At 36.3% G+C, this 11,906-nt stretch overlaps 1 long non-coding RNA gene across 2 annotated transcripts; it reads left to right on the top strand.

The window, feature by feature from the left end:
* The first annotated feature begins 5,033 nt into the window (after positions 1–5,033).
* Positions 5,034–11,779, top strand: LOC116619509. 2 transcript variants are annotated; one of them, XR_007307640.1, is made up of 3 exons: positions 5,034–5,160; positions 8,272–8,398; positions 11,274–11,779. It is a non-coding gene; the product is annotated as an uncharacterized LOC116619509 (long non-coding RNA). The 2 variants fall into 2 exon arrangements; XR_007307641.1 differs by lacking the exon at positions 5,034–5,160 and adding an exon at positions 7,403–7,538.
* The last annotated feature ends 127 nt before the right edge of the window (positions 11,780–11,906 follow it).

The following is an 11,906-nucleotide window of genomic DNA, read 5'->3' as shown; positions in this document are numbered from 1 at the left end:
GCCACTATTTTGTGGGCTACATGTGCCCCACCCCATAACCTGCTAAGGCCCTGCCTATTTTACTAGGTATTTTTAAAAAGGATGCATACGGTTGCCTCTTCTATTCGGATGAAACATCTGTGATGATTTCATATATTCATGCTAATATTGCCTGACATCCTATAAATGTATATATGTAAAAAGTAATCTTTGTCACAGTTAGATAGCCCGCAGTGACGCTTCCGTACCCTCGTGAAGTAAGTGGGCTTTGGTAATGTGATTGTCATATTAAAAACAATTGTTATGGATCTAAATACAGTCGTGTTTACATTGCTAAGGCAATCACGGAATGCAACCATCGCGATTCACACGCACACCCTTTGATATACGGGACCGTCCCTTCCCACGCTCGAATATCCGGATGATTGGGGGTGGGGGGACGGATCGAAAGTGATGGCTTCCGGTCACAGTCTTCTTTTTTAGTTGAGTTCGAGATTCAAAAAAAGCCAGGAAAGTAATCCACATAATTTAGGCACACGTTTTCCGGGTAATTTTGGCGCCCGTCCAGATCCACACATACAGTTGCGGGATAATTACGGCGCCCGTCCCGATCCACATACACACGGTTTCCGGGTGATTATGGCGTCCGTCCCATTCGACATATACGCTAGCCGGATAATAACGGCGCCCGTCTCCATCGACACACACGAACACGGGATAATAACGGCGCCCGTCTCCATCGACACACACGAACACGGGATAAAACGGCGCCCGTCTCCATCGACACACACGAACTCGGGATAATAACGGCGCCCGTCTCCCTCAACACACACGAACATGGGATAATAACGGCGCCCGTCTCCATCAACACACACGAACTCGGGATAAAACGGCGCTCGTCTCCATCAACACACACGAACACGGGATAAAGCGGCGCCCGTCTCCATCGACACACACGAACACGGGATAATAACGGCGCCCGTCTCCATCGACACACACGAACACGGGATAATAACGGCATCCGTCCCGATCCGCAAATACAGTCGCGGAATAATTACGGCGCCTGTTCCGAGCTACACACTTGATCGCGGGATACCTAAGACAGTTCCTGTAATCCTTGTGGTGTGTCATGGAGTTAGTTTTTTATTATAAGGACATCCTGTTTTAATGTGCTACAGAGAACACAGAAGTCCTGGGAATATTGGACGATGAGCCTGTTTGAACTCCATCCAGAGCACGCATGCTATCGTCACGGAAGTAAGAAAACCCAAGTCAACAAGAGGAAGCGTATACAATGAGAAGTAAAGAATTACGTTTAGCTCTTCCTACAAGCTTAGGATCGCACCGCTCTTAGATTGCCAATTTCCGCCAAACCTTTTGTTCGGGCAACGGTTTTGGTAATTTGCGCGTGTTCCGTCGGTAACCAAAAGAGGTACTACGATGACGGAGAAATCTTTACATTGATATGAGTCAAACTTTGTAAATGCCTATAAAATAAGGGAAAGGGTAACACTATATCGAGTAACGCTTGAAGGATATTATTGAACTATCAGGATGAGCCAACGTTTCAGGTAAGCAGTCTCCCACAAATGGTTATCAATATCCATACACCAATTCCCTTTATTGCCTCCCCTATCCTAAACACATTTTCTGAACATTTCAGCAAATATCTCTAGCCTAAAAAAGATTCTATGTTTTTGAAATTTCAGATTATCTGTCATTGGAAACTAATAGTATAACTATGATACATAAACAAAAATATATACACTGCCATTTGCGTAAATAAAAACCATAAATGAGCATCATATATATTGGAAACTGTTCCTAGCATACCGTACCTACACAAAACTAGATCGATTTTGTTTGAAAGCGCAGCGAAATCTTCTGCGCTTAATAATAAAGCTAGCCGACGGCATAGAAAAGGCAGACTAGACTAGAGCACTAAAGAATTAGGGAGAATATCTCATGGTCGATCAAAGGTCATCGGGTCCCATAGACTCGATGAATGACCCTCCAGATGATAATGGCGTAAAATTAGTTATCTACAGTATAACTAGAAAGCTGTAGAAAAACTAGATGGTCTGCGTAGGCGTGGTGTAGACAAGGTATGGATCAACACAAGGTTGAATTGTTAAACGCCTCTGTGAAACAGAGTGGTTGCGCTGACGTTTCGAGCGTTAGTCCAGTTGCCTTTCATCGGAACAAAACTTCAGCGCAACCACTCTGTTTCACAGAGGCGTTTAACATACCTTTTTTTTCAACCTTGTGTTGATTCATACCTAGTCATCTACAGATTGGGCGAGCGAATTACCTCGTAAATTATCTGCCTCTTGCTTTTCTTCCATTTTTATAATTGGGTGGGAAGAAAGCGCGGGAAACCAATGAAAATCATTGTTGAGCCTGCCTCTGCTGGCATTTCAATCCGGAAAGAAGCAAAGAAAAAAAAGAGTGGTCTCGGCCCCAGTCCCCCGCTTCCACAGTTCCCCCAGAGATAGCCTAAAAAGCCTTTCATTATTTTTTTTGTCCATTTGGGGTGCCTGTGGAGGAGGTTACAGAATGGCAATGCCTAGACCTCTTTTTTAAGAGTTTCCGCCGTATTTTATTGTTTTTTTTTTTTTTTTTTTTCGATCGCTTGAACTGCGCACTAGACATGCGCAGCATGTTTCACCTCAAAGGACCCTGGGAATTCCATAGTGCCGACAAGTCGATAACCAATTTTAACTTAAACATGACATATCATCCCCAATCTTCGCACTTCAACTTAGTCTATTTATTGACTTAATATCGTTGTGTTTACAGATTTGATCATATATTTGGCAAGATTTCGTTTGATGTGTTTGCACTATAAGTGCAAGCACAAGCCCTTTTCCCGAGGGAAAGCAACATTATTTGTTAACAGACTGTCGGAAAGGCAACACAACAGAATTGATAGAAAATTCAAGAGTTACACCGCCTAGGCGGTTGAAAAGTAAAAACAGTTAAAGTGATAAAAATATTTCAAGTTACTTCTTGATTCAATCCTGTGTTGAAATTGCGTCCGCTAAAAGTAAGTAAAGATAATATATGTCTAAGCTTTTTTAACCCAACAACAAAAAACAGGATCCCTAAACAATGTATTTAGAATCTCATCAAATGCTTTAAGATATCTATTTAGATATCTAAATTACAAAATTTCTCTCCGTATTTGTGGTAAAGTTGAAGAGACTATTATTTTCTTTATTAAAAAATTTCTTTACCTTCATTTTCGATATAAATACAACATGTTAACACGTTCTTCAATTGTCAAAGTCTGCATACGGTGTGAATTGGTAGGTTCGTTTCATTTAAATGACTTGCCGAAGGTTTCTGTTTCAAAATACGCTTGGACAAATGGCCATACAGTCAATTACGAACCATTTTTAAAACTTTATAAAAACAAAAGATATTTGTATCTAGGCTACATCCTACAGAACTTTTCGTCGTTGCTTAGTAGTAAACTCAAATCTATCAAAGTAAAAACTCATATATCTTTGATACCCCGCTCCCCCTACTGTATAAGAGTGAGTAATGTTGTTGCTTTTTTTAAATTTATAGCGTATTAACTACAAAAGTGCTGTGTCGATTCGTTTTCATCAATGAATGAAACTTGAGTTTATAGCAGTAATGAAAAAATCTATTTAAGTTAACTTCTGCGTTAAGTTTCTTGCATCTTACATAATACAAAAACTTGTATTTCGTTTTTTTTTTCACTTTGACCTCAACAATAAACAATACATTACACATTCTGTTGTGTATATGAACTCAAGTAATTTACTGCACATGGATAAATGAATAGTTAGAAAACCTTTGTCACAGAAAAAGCTGTGCAATTTCCACATGACTTTTTTAAGAGATTTATAAAGTTGTCTATTTCCAACTTTTATTAAAAGACAAAAATAGAGTCGACTTCCAGTTTTTGATGGTAAATTATAGATCAAGTACTCATTTTTTTGTTCTTCTGGGAATTGCGCGTTTATTGTCAACGCCAGGAATGTGCTCACAGTGACAGTGCAAAAAATGGCAAAGTTCAAATTACAAGGTTTGTGTTAGCTTACATTTGCTTGATTTTTGCCTAGATTTTCTTGTGTAATATAAAACAAAATTCGATTTAGTACTTGTTGGTAGAAAATCCGTTGCAAATTGTAAGACTCTTGATTTGTCTGAAATTGCCCAATTTGGACGAAATTTCTACTTTGTTATGATTTATGGCAACTTTCTATCATATCTCAAAAACAGATCATCTGCCGAGAAGTACCAAAGCTTATTTTGCTTTTTATTACACAAGGAACCTCTAGGCAAAAAAATAAAGAAAATATAGGCTAAGCTAACACAACCTTATAACTGGAATTTTGCCCGGCAAAATTTTTTGCTCCGTACCTGTCAGCTCACAATTGTAAAATCAAAGAACTGTGACTACTTTTTCTTTTTTTTTAAGTATCCTTTAAAATAATAAGTTAATAAATCAAATAAAATATCACAATTATACCCGTGTAAGGCTTAATCCATTTATGCCATTCAATGTTAACTTAACTAACAATCGATTAACTTCTAAAAGAGTTTCTCTTGAGAATCGATTAAGCAGGCGGATTCTGGGCCAATATAGGACTATAACGCGAAAGAAAGCTTTTCATCATACACAGGGCAAATTTGGCAATATTTCTTAACTATTACAAGTTATGTACATTTTTTGTAGATGAGTTATTCGAATTATGCCAAATATTTAAATATTTTTATCACTTTATCTGTTTTATGCAAGTCTAACATGTCATTCTAACTATTTCAATATTTCCGCCTGTTTGCCACACGTAACCTGTTGCCTTAGAATTTAAAAAGAAGATTATGAAAAAGTGAAGAATTTAACCAAGGCAGCCCGCACCCGAAGCTGCAGGATAAGAAAAATACAGATTTTTACACCAAGTAAAAACTAAGAGGCTAGCTAACTAGCTTACGTCACATAAATACCAAAAACATACATACCAAAAATTATGCAAGAGCATCGTTCGGGCATCATAGATACGAGAAAAAAAGGTACTTGAAGTTCTTACTTTCTGCCATTAGTAACTAAGGGTTGAGTATCGTTAATCTAGTGTCAGAAAAAGGTATAAAAACCACAGTTTACACAACACTGCCTTAAACACGAACAAACTGCACATATTCTAAACGGTAAGAGAATGTTCATCATTATTATTATTATTCCATCGGTAGCTAGATGTTTTTTTTTGTGTGTGTGTAGATTTTTGGTGTTGTGTTTATAGAAGTGAAAATGTCTTAAGAAAAATATATTTCTAATCATCTTTAAATTCACAAAAGTATGTTTGTCTTTGTACACCGATAACTTAGATATATTCCATGTTTGGCAAAATTCTATTGGTTCCTTGTTTTTAATATCCCTGACGTATCTTTTGGAAGAAATTTCTTCAAAAAAAGACAAGCAACCCAATTTGAATAGTGGACATTTTTATTGCATAAAATATTGTTAAAGTAGCTATAAAAATGCAATAATTTGGAGTTTATAAATGTTCGTAGCTTTTCTCAAACAAAGAATTCCTACAATTCAATAATCTGTTGATTTTGTTAAATAAGTCGTTACAAAAATATAATTTTACTCGTGTTTTATTAAAAAAAAGTCCACGTATTAACTGTTAATCCTGCGCAAAGAGTTCATTAGGCTAAATTACCTTTAATTTACGGTTGTCGATGGAAGGTTGTACATGTATTGCGTAGGATTACACGAGGACGAAGAGACATACTTAGAAAAAAGACATATTAACTACACATTTCTTTTATCATAACGTCGTCTGACTCAGCCCGACTGATCAATTATAACTGGGTCCTTTGAACCTTTAGTTTGTGAGTTCACATATTTTTTAAACTTTGTTTTGTTAATATAAACTCGGATATCTAAGGGATTTCCTGGCCAACAATAATTAGTATATTTTTCTCGCAAATGAATCCGAAAAGTCATATCCCAATCCTCTTTTTTTAATATTTTTATAGATAGAATCAGCCTACAGGGTTTTTTTTACGAATCTACGTTTGAGGTATTACTTGAAAATCTGGTATCTCTGTGAAAATTTTGCCGCTTCATTATTTGATATCATAGTATCCCTTTATCTATCGTATTGCCGACGGCAAATCGCACCTAGAGGTGATAAAGATACTAGAAGCCCCTATGGGAAAAAAATGTTCACATAGCATCTGGTGTTGAAACCAAATCAAACTCAAAGTTGCTCCAGTCAAAGTCGATAAGAACTCAATCTTAGCATATCACATAAAGGACATCTCATGTTTTTATTGATATCAGCAAAACGCTTTGAAATTTATCTTAAAATTAGTGTCGACCTATTTTTATGGACTCGTATTAAATTTAACAGCTTTTAGAACCCTTTTTTAAATTTCTGTGGTAGATCCATCATTCTACTTCCTTTTATAAGACCTATTTCTTGTAATAGAGAAAACATGGTTTATTCTGATAATAGTAAATTCTTACCGCGACGAACTATGGAATGAATTGAATTACCATACATCAGAAGTAGTATGCACGTTTTTATGTATCTGTTTTTGTGAGTATAGATAAACCACGCGGAAGTTGCAGGCCACTAAACTACTTTTCTTACAATCGACATCTGCCTCTAATGGTCGTTTAATGTTTATCTTTTATGTAAACATCCAAATTGAAATTGTTATCATAGCTCATTAGTTCCACGAAGATTAATTGTGTTTAATTAACTCTTATAAATGACGTGTGACCCCCTGCAAACGAACTAACGTGTTTTTTTATTGCTGTCTTAGGCATTTATGTGAAAATAGGGCAGGGCTCAATCTTTGATGTTTTTATATTTTTTTCAGTATGTATTGGGTAAATTTCAAATATTCTCACTAAAAGCGAGAAATAACTTACTTTTCACTTTTAAACAATTAAAGCGGTTAATAATGGTTATGTAACGATTTACTTTAAATCGACACGTTTTAGATCGCAAAAAGGTTTATATGTTTGCATTTTAAAGACTCGCTAAAGTAGTCAGAACAAGCATTGCTCTCTTAATGAAATATGTAAACCATAAAACATGTTTCTTTATTTATTTCGTATCTTAGTTGATGTATCCCATTAGGATACTACACATGGTTAATCCAAAACCTATTCCAATGCAACTGTTCATTTACAGCACATTCAGGACATCATGATAACTAGTATAAAAACAGTAAAAGGAGAATGACAGATTGGAAATATCCTTATAAGTTTAATTATAAAACAATGCGTGAGATTGGGGAAACACCACAGTATCTCAACACCCACGAAAAAATCTTAATCTGATTGAAGTCTTATTAAAATTTTGACTCAATCTGCGCTCAAAGGGGAGGTGGACCCTCTTATCACTTCAGAATAAAAGTGCTATTGATTTCCGTTAATATCGAGATGCTGCAATCACTTCCTTTGGTAAGAAATAAATACGGAGACAAGTGAAGGCAGGTTATTAGTTTTGAGAGCACCCAAAGGAGTATAGAGAAAGAGACGGAAAGCAGCCCACTACAAACCTAAGGTAGGGGAAACTGTAAAGTTAGTGACCGACTGTCAGATGTAATATCTTGCTTGCCCGCTACAAAAAGGTACAGGGAGTGTTTACTGTTATAACAGCACCACAAGAGTTTACTACATAACTAGGCATCGAATTTGCGGTGATCTGTTACGGATAAGATGTAGGTCAATGGTAATGGGGTCTATGTAAGTTACAAAATGTCTTGGTAACTTGACAAGCTGATAAAGCCACAAACGAAGCGATAAACAGGCACTCGGCTGATTTAGGGTGGTACAGGGGTGAAAGTCTTAAGTTACAAATAATTAACTGCGTACTTTGTTGAAACGTAAAAGTACTGTCTGGTTTGTCAATGTACAAAAATAATTATAATTATATAAATAATTATAGTGATTTAGCACGAGAGAAATCGCTTCCAAGATAAAGAATACAAAAAAAATGCCGCGTTTGGACTTTTCCAACTAATTATCAGAGGCCGGGTGCCAATGATAATACTTAGGCGAGTCTCAACGATTAGTAGATATAGAATTGTCGCATTTGTTATAGCATACTTGAGTGAGTCTTTCTACTTGGAGTTATACACTAGATATTAGCGAGTCAGCGATCTGGATCGAAAAGTGCTTTGGCAGCTAACGATCGCTGATACCACTTTCAGCGATAAGGCGGTCGTGGGCGACCATATGGAAATAGGCCATATCCCGCGCCTAAATCTAATACGAGATTTTGTTTTTGTTTCTAGCCAAAAGATGAATCGTACTGCCCTGTTTCTAGTTTGTCTACTTGGATTGATGGTTTTCACACAGGCTAAGCCGTATCGCCATGAAAACCTGCAGGACAGGGAGCTCAGAGGTCTTCTTAAGAGATGGGTAAGTAGTGATCGATAAAGATTCTTTACTAGGTAAACCAGGGTAAACCTTGGTACAAGAGGATGTCGAATCGGACGCCACGAGCGAATGCCGAGCGGGTACAGATGGATAAGTGATGGAGTGTATAGTTTATTTTTTCCCGGGGAAAAAAGTTCTAAACCTGGATGGCGATGGTTGTCGGGTATTCTGGTTTCCTGTCGTAAAAAAAAAAAAACAGACCCCAGACGGCCCTGGGGGACGCTCTCTATATCAGAACAATAGGGATGCTCGCAGTACCTTTCGGGGTAAAAACTACAGCTTTGATACCTTTTAGATGTTGAGTTACGGCATTTGACTCATTATCTCTCAAGGAACGCATAGTACGCACCTGGTTCCTTTAGAAACTTGGACTGATGGTAACATATCGAGTGAAGATGCCTGAACACTTATTATCCGCAGCAATAAAATATATGAATGTTGGTTCGGGGCCCCCTGTGGTTCTTATCCCAGCTCACAGGGTCTAGGTTGTTTACTGTATGAATAGGCATCAAATAGTTGTATAAAGGTAACCACACGGAGATGACGGAAAAACCTGGAAACGCGACATTTCAAATAGAGAAAGAAGACACAATTTTTTTTAGTGGCTATAGGTTCCTTGAATTACGGACTGATTTTCAAAACAAAAATAACGTGAGGCCGAAGTGCACATAACCAGATTTTGGCTTTTTAAGATAATTTTTCCTTGATAATCATTGCCCTGTGGATCAGCTCAGGGACGAAAAGCTCAAATTTCAATGACACTTTACAAAAAGCCGCATCAATAAAAAAAATAGTCGCACTTGATATTTTGTTTGCTATAAGTTACTAATTACTCAGAGAAATTCTCCGCCTTATTCGATGTGAAATGGGCTTATTTGAAGCGTCACGTCATGTTTTTCCGTCATGTCAACCACACGTGCTTGCCTAATACTTGCCATATATTTACACATACTTTCCATATATTCAGACATACTTGCCATATATTCACACATACTTGCCATATATTCACACATACTTGCCATATATTCACACATACTTGCCATATATTCACACATACTTGCCATATATTCACACAAACTTGCCATATATTTACACATACTTGCCATATATTTACACATACTTGCCATATATTCAGACATATTGCCATATATTCACACATACTTGCCATATATTTACACATACTTGCCATATATTTACACATACTTGCCATATATTCACACATACTTGCCATATATTCACACATACTTGCCATATATTCACACATACTTGCCATATATTTACACATACTTGCCATATATTCAGACATACTTGCCATATATTCACACATACTTGCCATATATTTACACATACTTGCCATATATTTACACATACTTGCCATATACTTACACATACTTGCCATATATTCACACATACTTGCCATATATTCAGACATACTTGCCATATATTCACACATACTCGCCATATATTTACACATACTTGCCATATATTTACACATACTTGCCATATATTTACACATACTCGCCATATATTTACACATACTTGCCATATATTTACACATACTTGCCATATATTTACACATACTTGCCATATATTCACACATACTTGCAATATATTCACACATACTTGCCATATATTTACACATACTTGCCATATATTCACACATACTTGCCGTATATTCACACATACTTGCCATATATTCACACATACTTGCCATATATTCACACATACTTGCCATATGTTAACACATACTTGCCATATATTCACACATACTTGCCATATATTCACACATACTTGCCATATATTTACACATACTTGCCATATATTTACACATACTTGCCATATATTCACACATACTTGCCATATATTCACACATACTTGCCATATATTCACACATACTTGCCATATATTCACACATAATTGCCATATATTCACACATACTAGCCATATATTCACACATACTAGCCATATATTCACACATACTTGCCATATATTCACACATACTTGCCATACATTCACACATACTTGCCATATATTCACACATACTTGCCATATATTCACACATACTTGCCATATATTCAGACATACTTGCCATATATTCACACATACACGCCATATATTTACACATACTTGCCATATATTTACACATACTCGCCATATATTTACACATACTCGACATATATTTACACATACTTGCCATATATTTACACATACTTGCCATATATTCACACATACTTGCCATATATTCACACATACTTGCCATATATTCACACGTACTTGCCATATATTCACACATACTTGCCATATATTCACACATACTTGCCATATATTCACACATACTTGCCATATATTCACACATACTTGCCATATATTCACACATACTTGCCATACATTCACACATACTTGCCATATATTCACACATACTTGCCATATATTCACACATACTTGCCATATATTCACACATACTTGCCATATATTTACACATACTTGCCATATATTTACACATACTTGCCATATATTCACACATACTTGCCATATATTCACACATACTCGACATATATTCACACATACTTGCCATATATTTACACATACTTGCCATATATTTACACATACTTGCCATATATTTACACATACTTGCCATATATTTACACATACTTGCCATATATTTACACATACTTGCCATATATTTACACATACTTGCCATATATTTACACATACTTGCCATATATTTAGACATACTTGCCATATATTTAGACATACTCGCCATATATTCACACATACTTGCCATATATTTAGACATACTTGATATATATTCACACATACTTGCCATATATTTACACGTACTTTATTGATTCACCAGTTACAAAAAAGGTCATGCAATGGCGATCCATGTGATACTGATGCAAATTGCATATGTAACGGCCATTTCCTTGCATGCGTGGAAAGCCCTTCACCTTTCGGATCTTCTAAGACTTGCGAGGACAACGGATCGCTGCCCAACCCCCAGAGGAAGAAGTGAAAGGCGTATGTCAACCCAATGAATCTTTTACCTGGCACCTATAATCATCTTACCTGGAACTACAAGAAGATCACTTTCTTTCTAATCCTTGTAACTTCAACTATTGTAAATTATAACCAAATTACTTGTACTCGGAATCTTAGAACCTTATTTATTTCGCACGTTTTATTGAAAACAGGGCGTACACATCAGTTATTATGGACATTTGAGGTTCATGTATTTATTTAAAGAAAATAGAGCAAAGTAAAGCACAAGATCGATTGCTTGTATGCTCATATCACATCATATAATGATCGTCATGTGATAATCACTATGGTACTAATAATAAATTGCACATATCTTGCAAAGCTTGAGATATTTTATATACACTATATTCTTATTTTCATTACCTCCCCCACCCCCTCCACCCTATCCTCCCCCTCCCTCAACAAAATCGGCTGCATCTAGCTGCATATTGTTAGTGACAGATGGAAA

This window comes from Nematostella vectensis, chromosome 4 (genome assembly GCF_932526225.1).
Source record: "Nematostella vectensis chromosome 4, jaNemVect1.1, whole genome shotgun sequence".
Taxonomy (NCBI): Eukaryota; Metazoa; Cnidaria; class Anthozoa; order Actiniaria; family Edwardsiidae; genus Nematostella; species Nematostella vectensis.
This window is presented reverse-complemented; position numbering and strand designations above follow the sequence as displayed.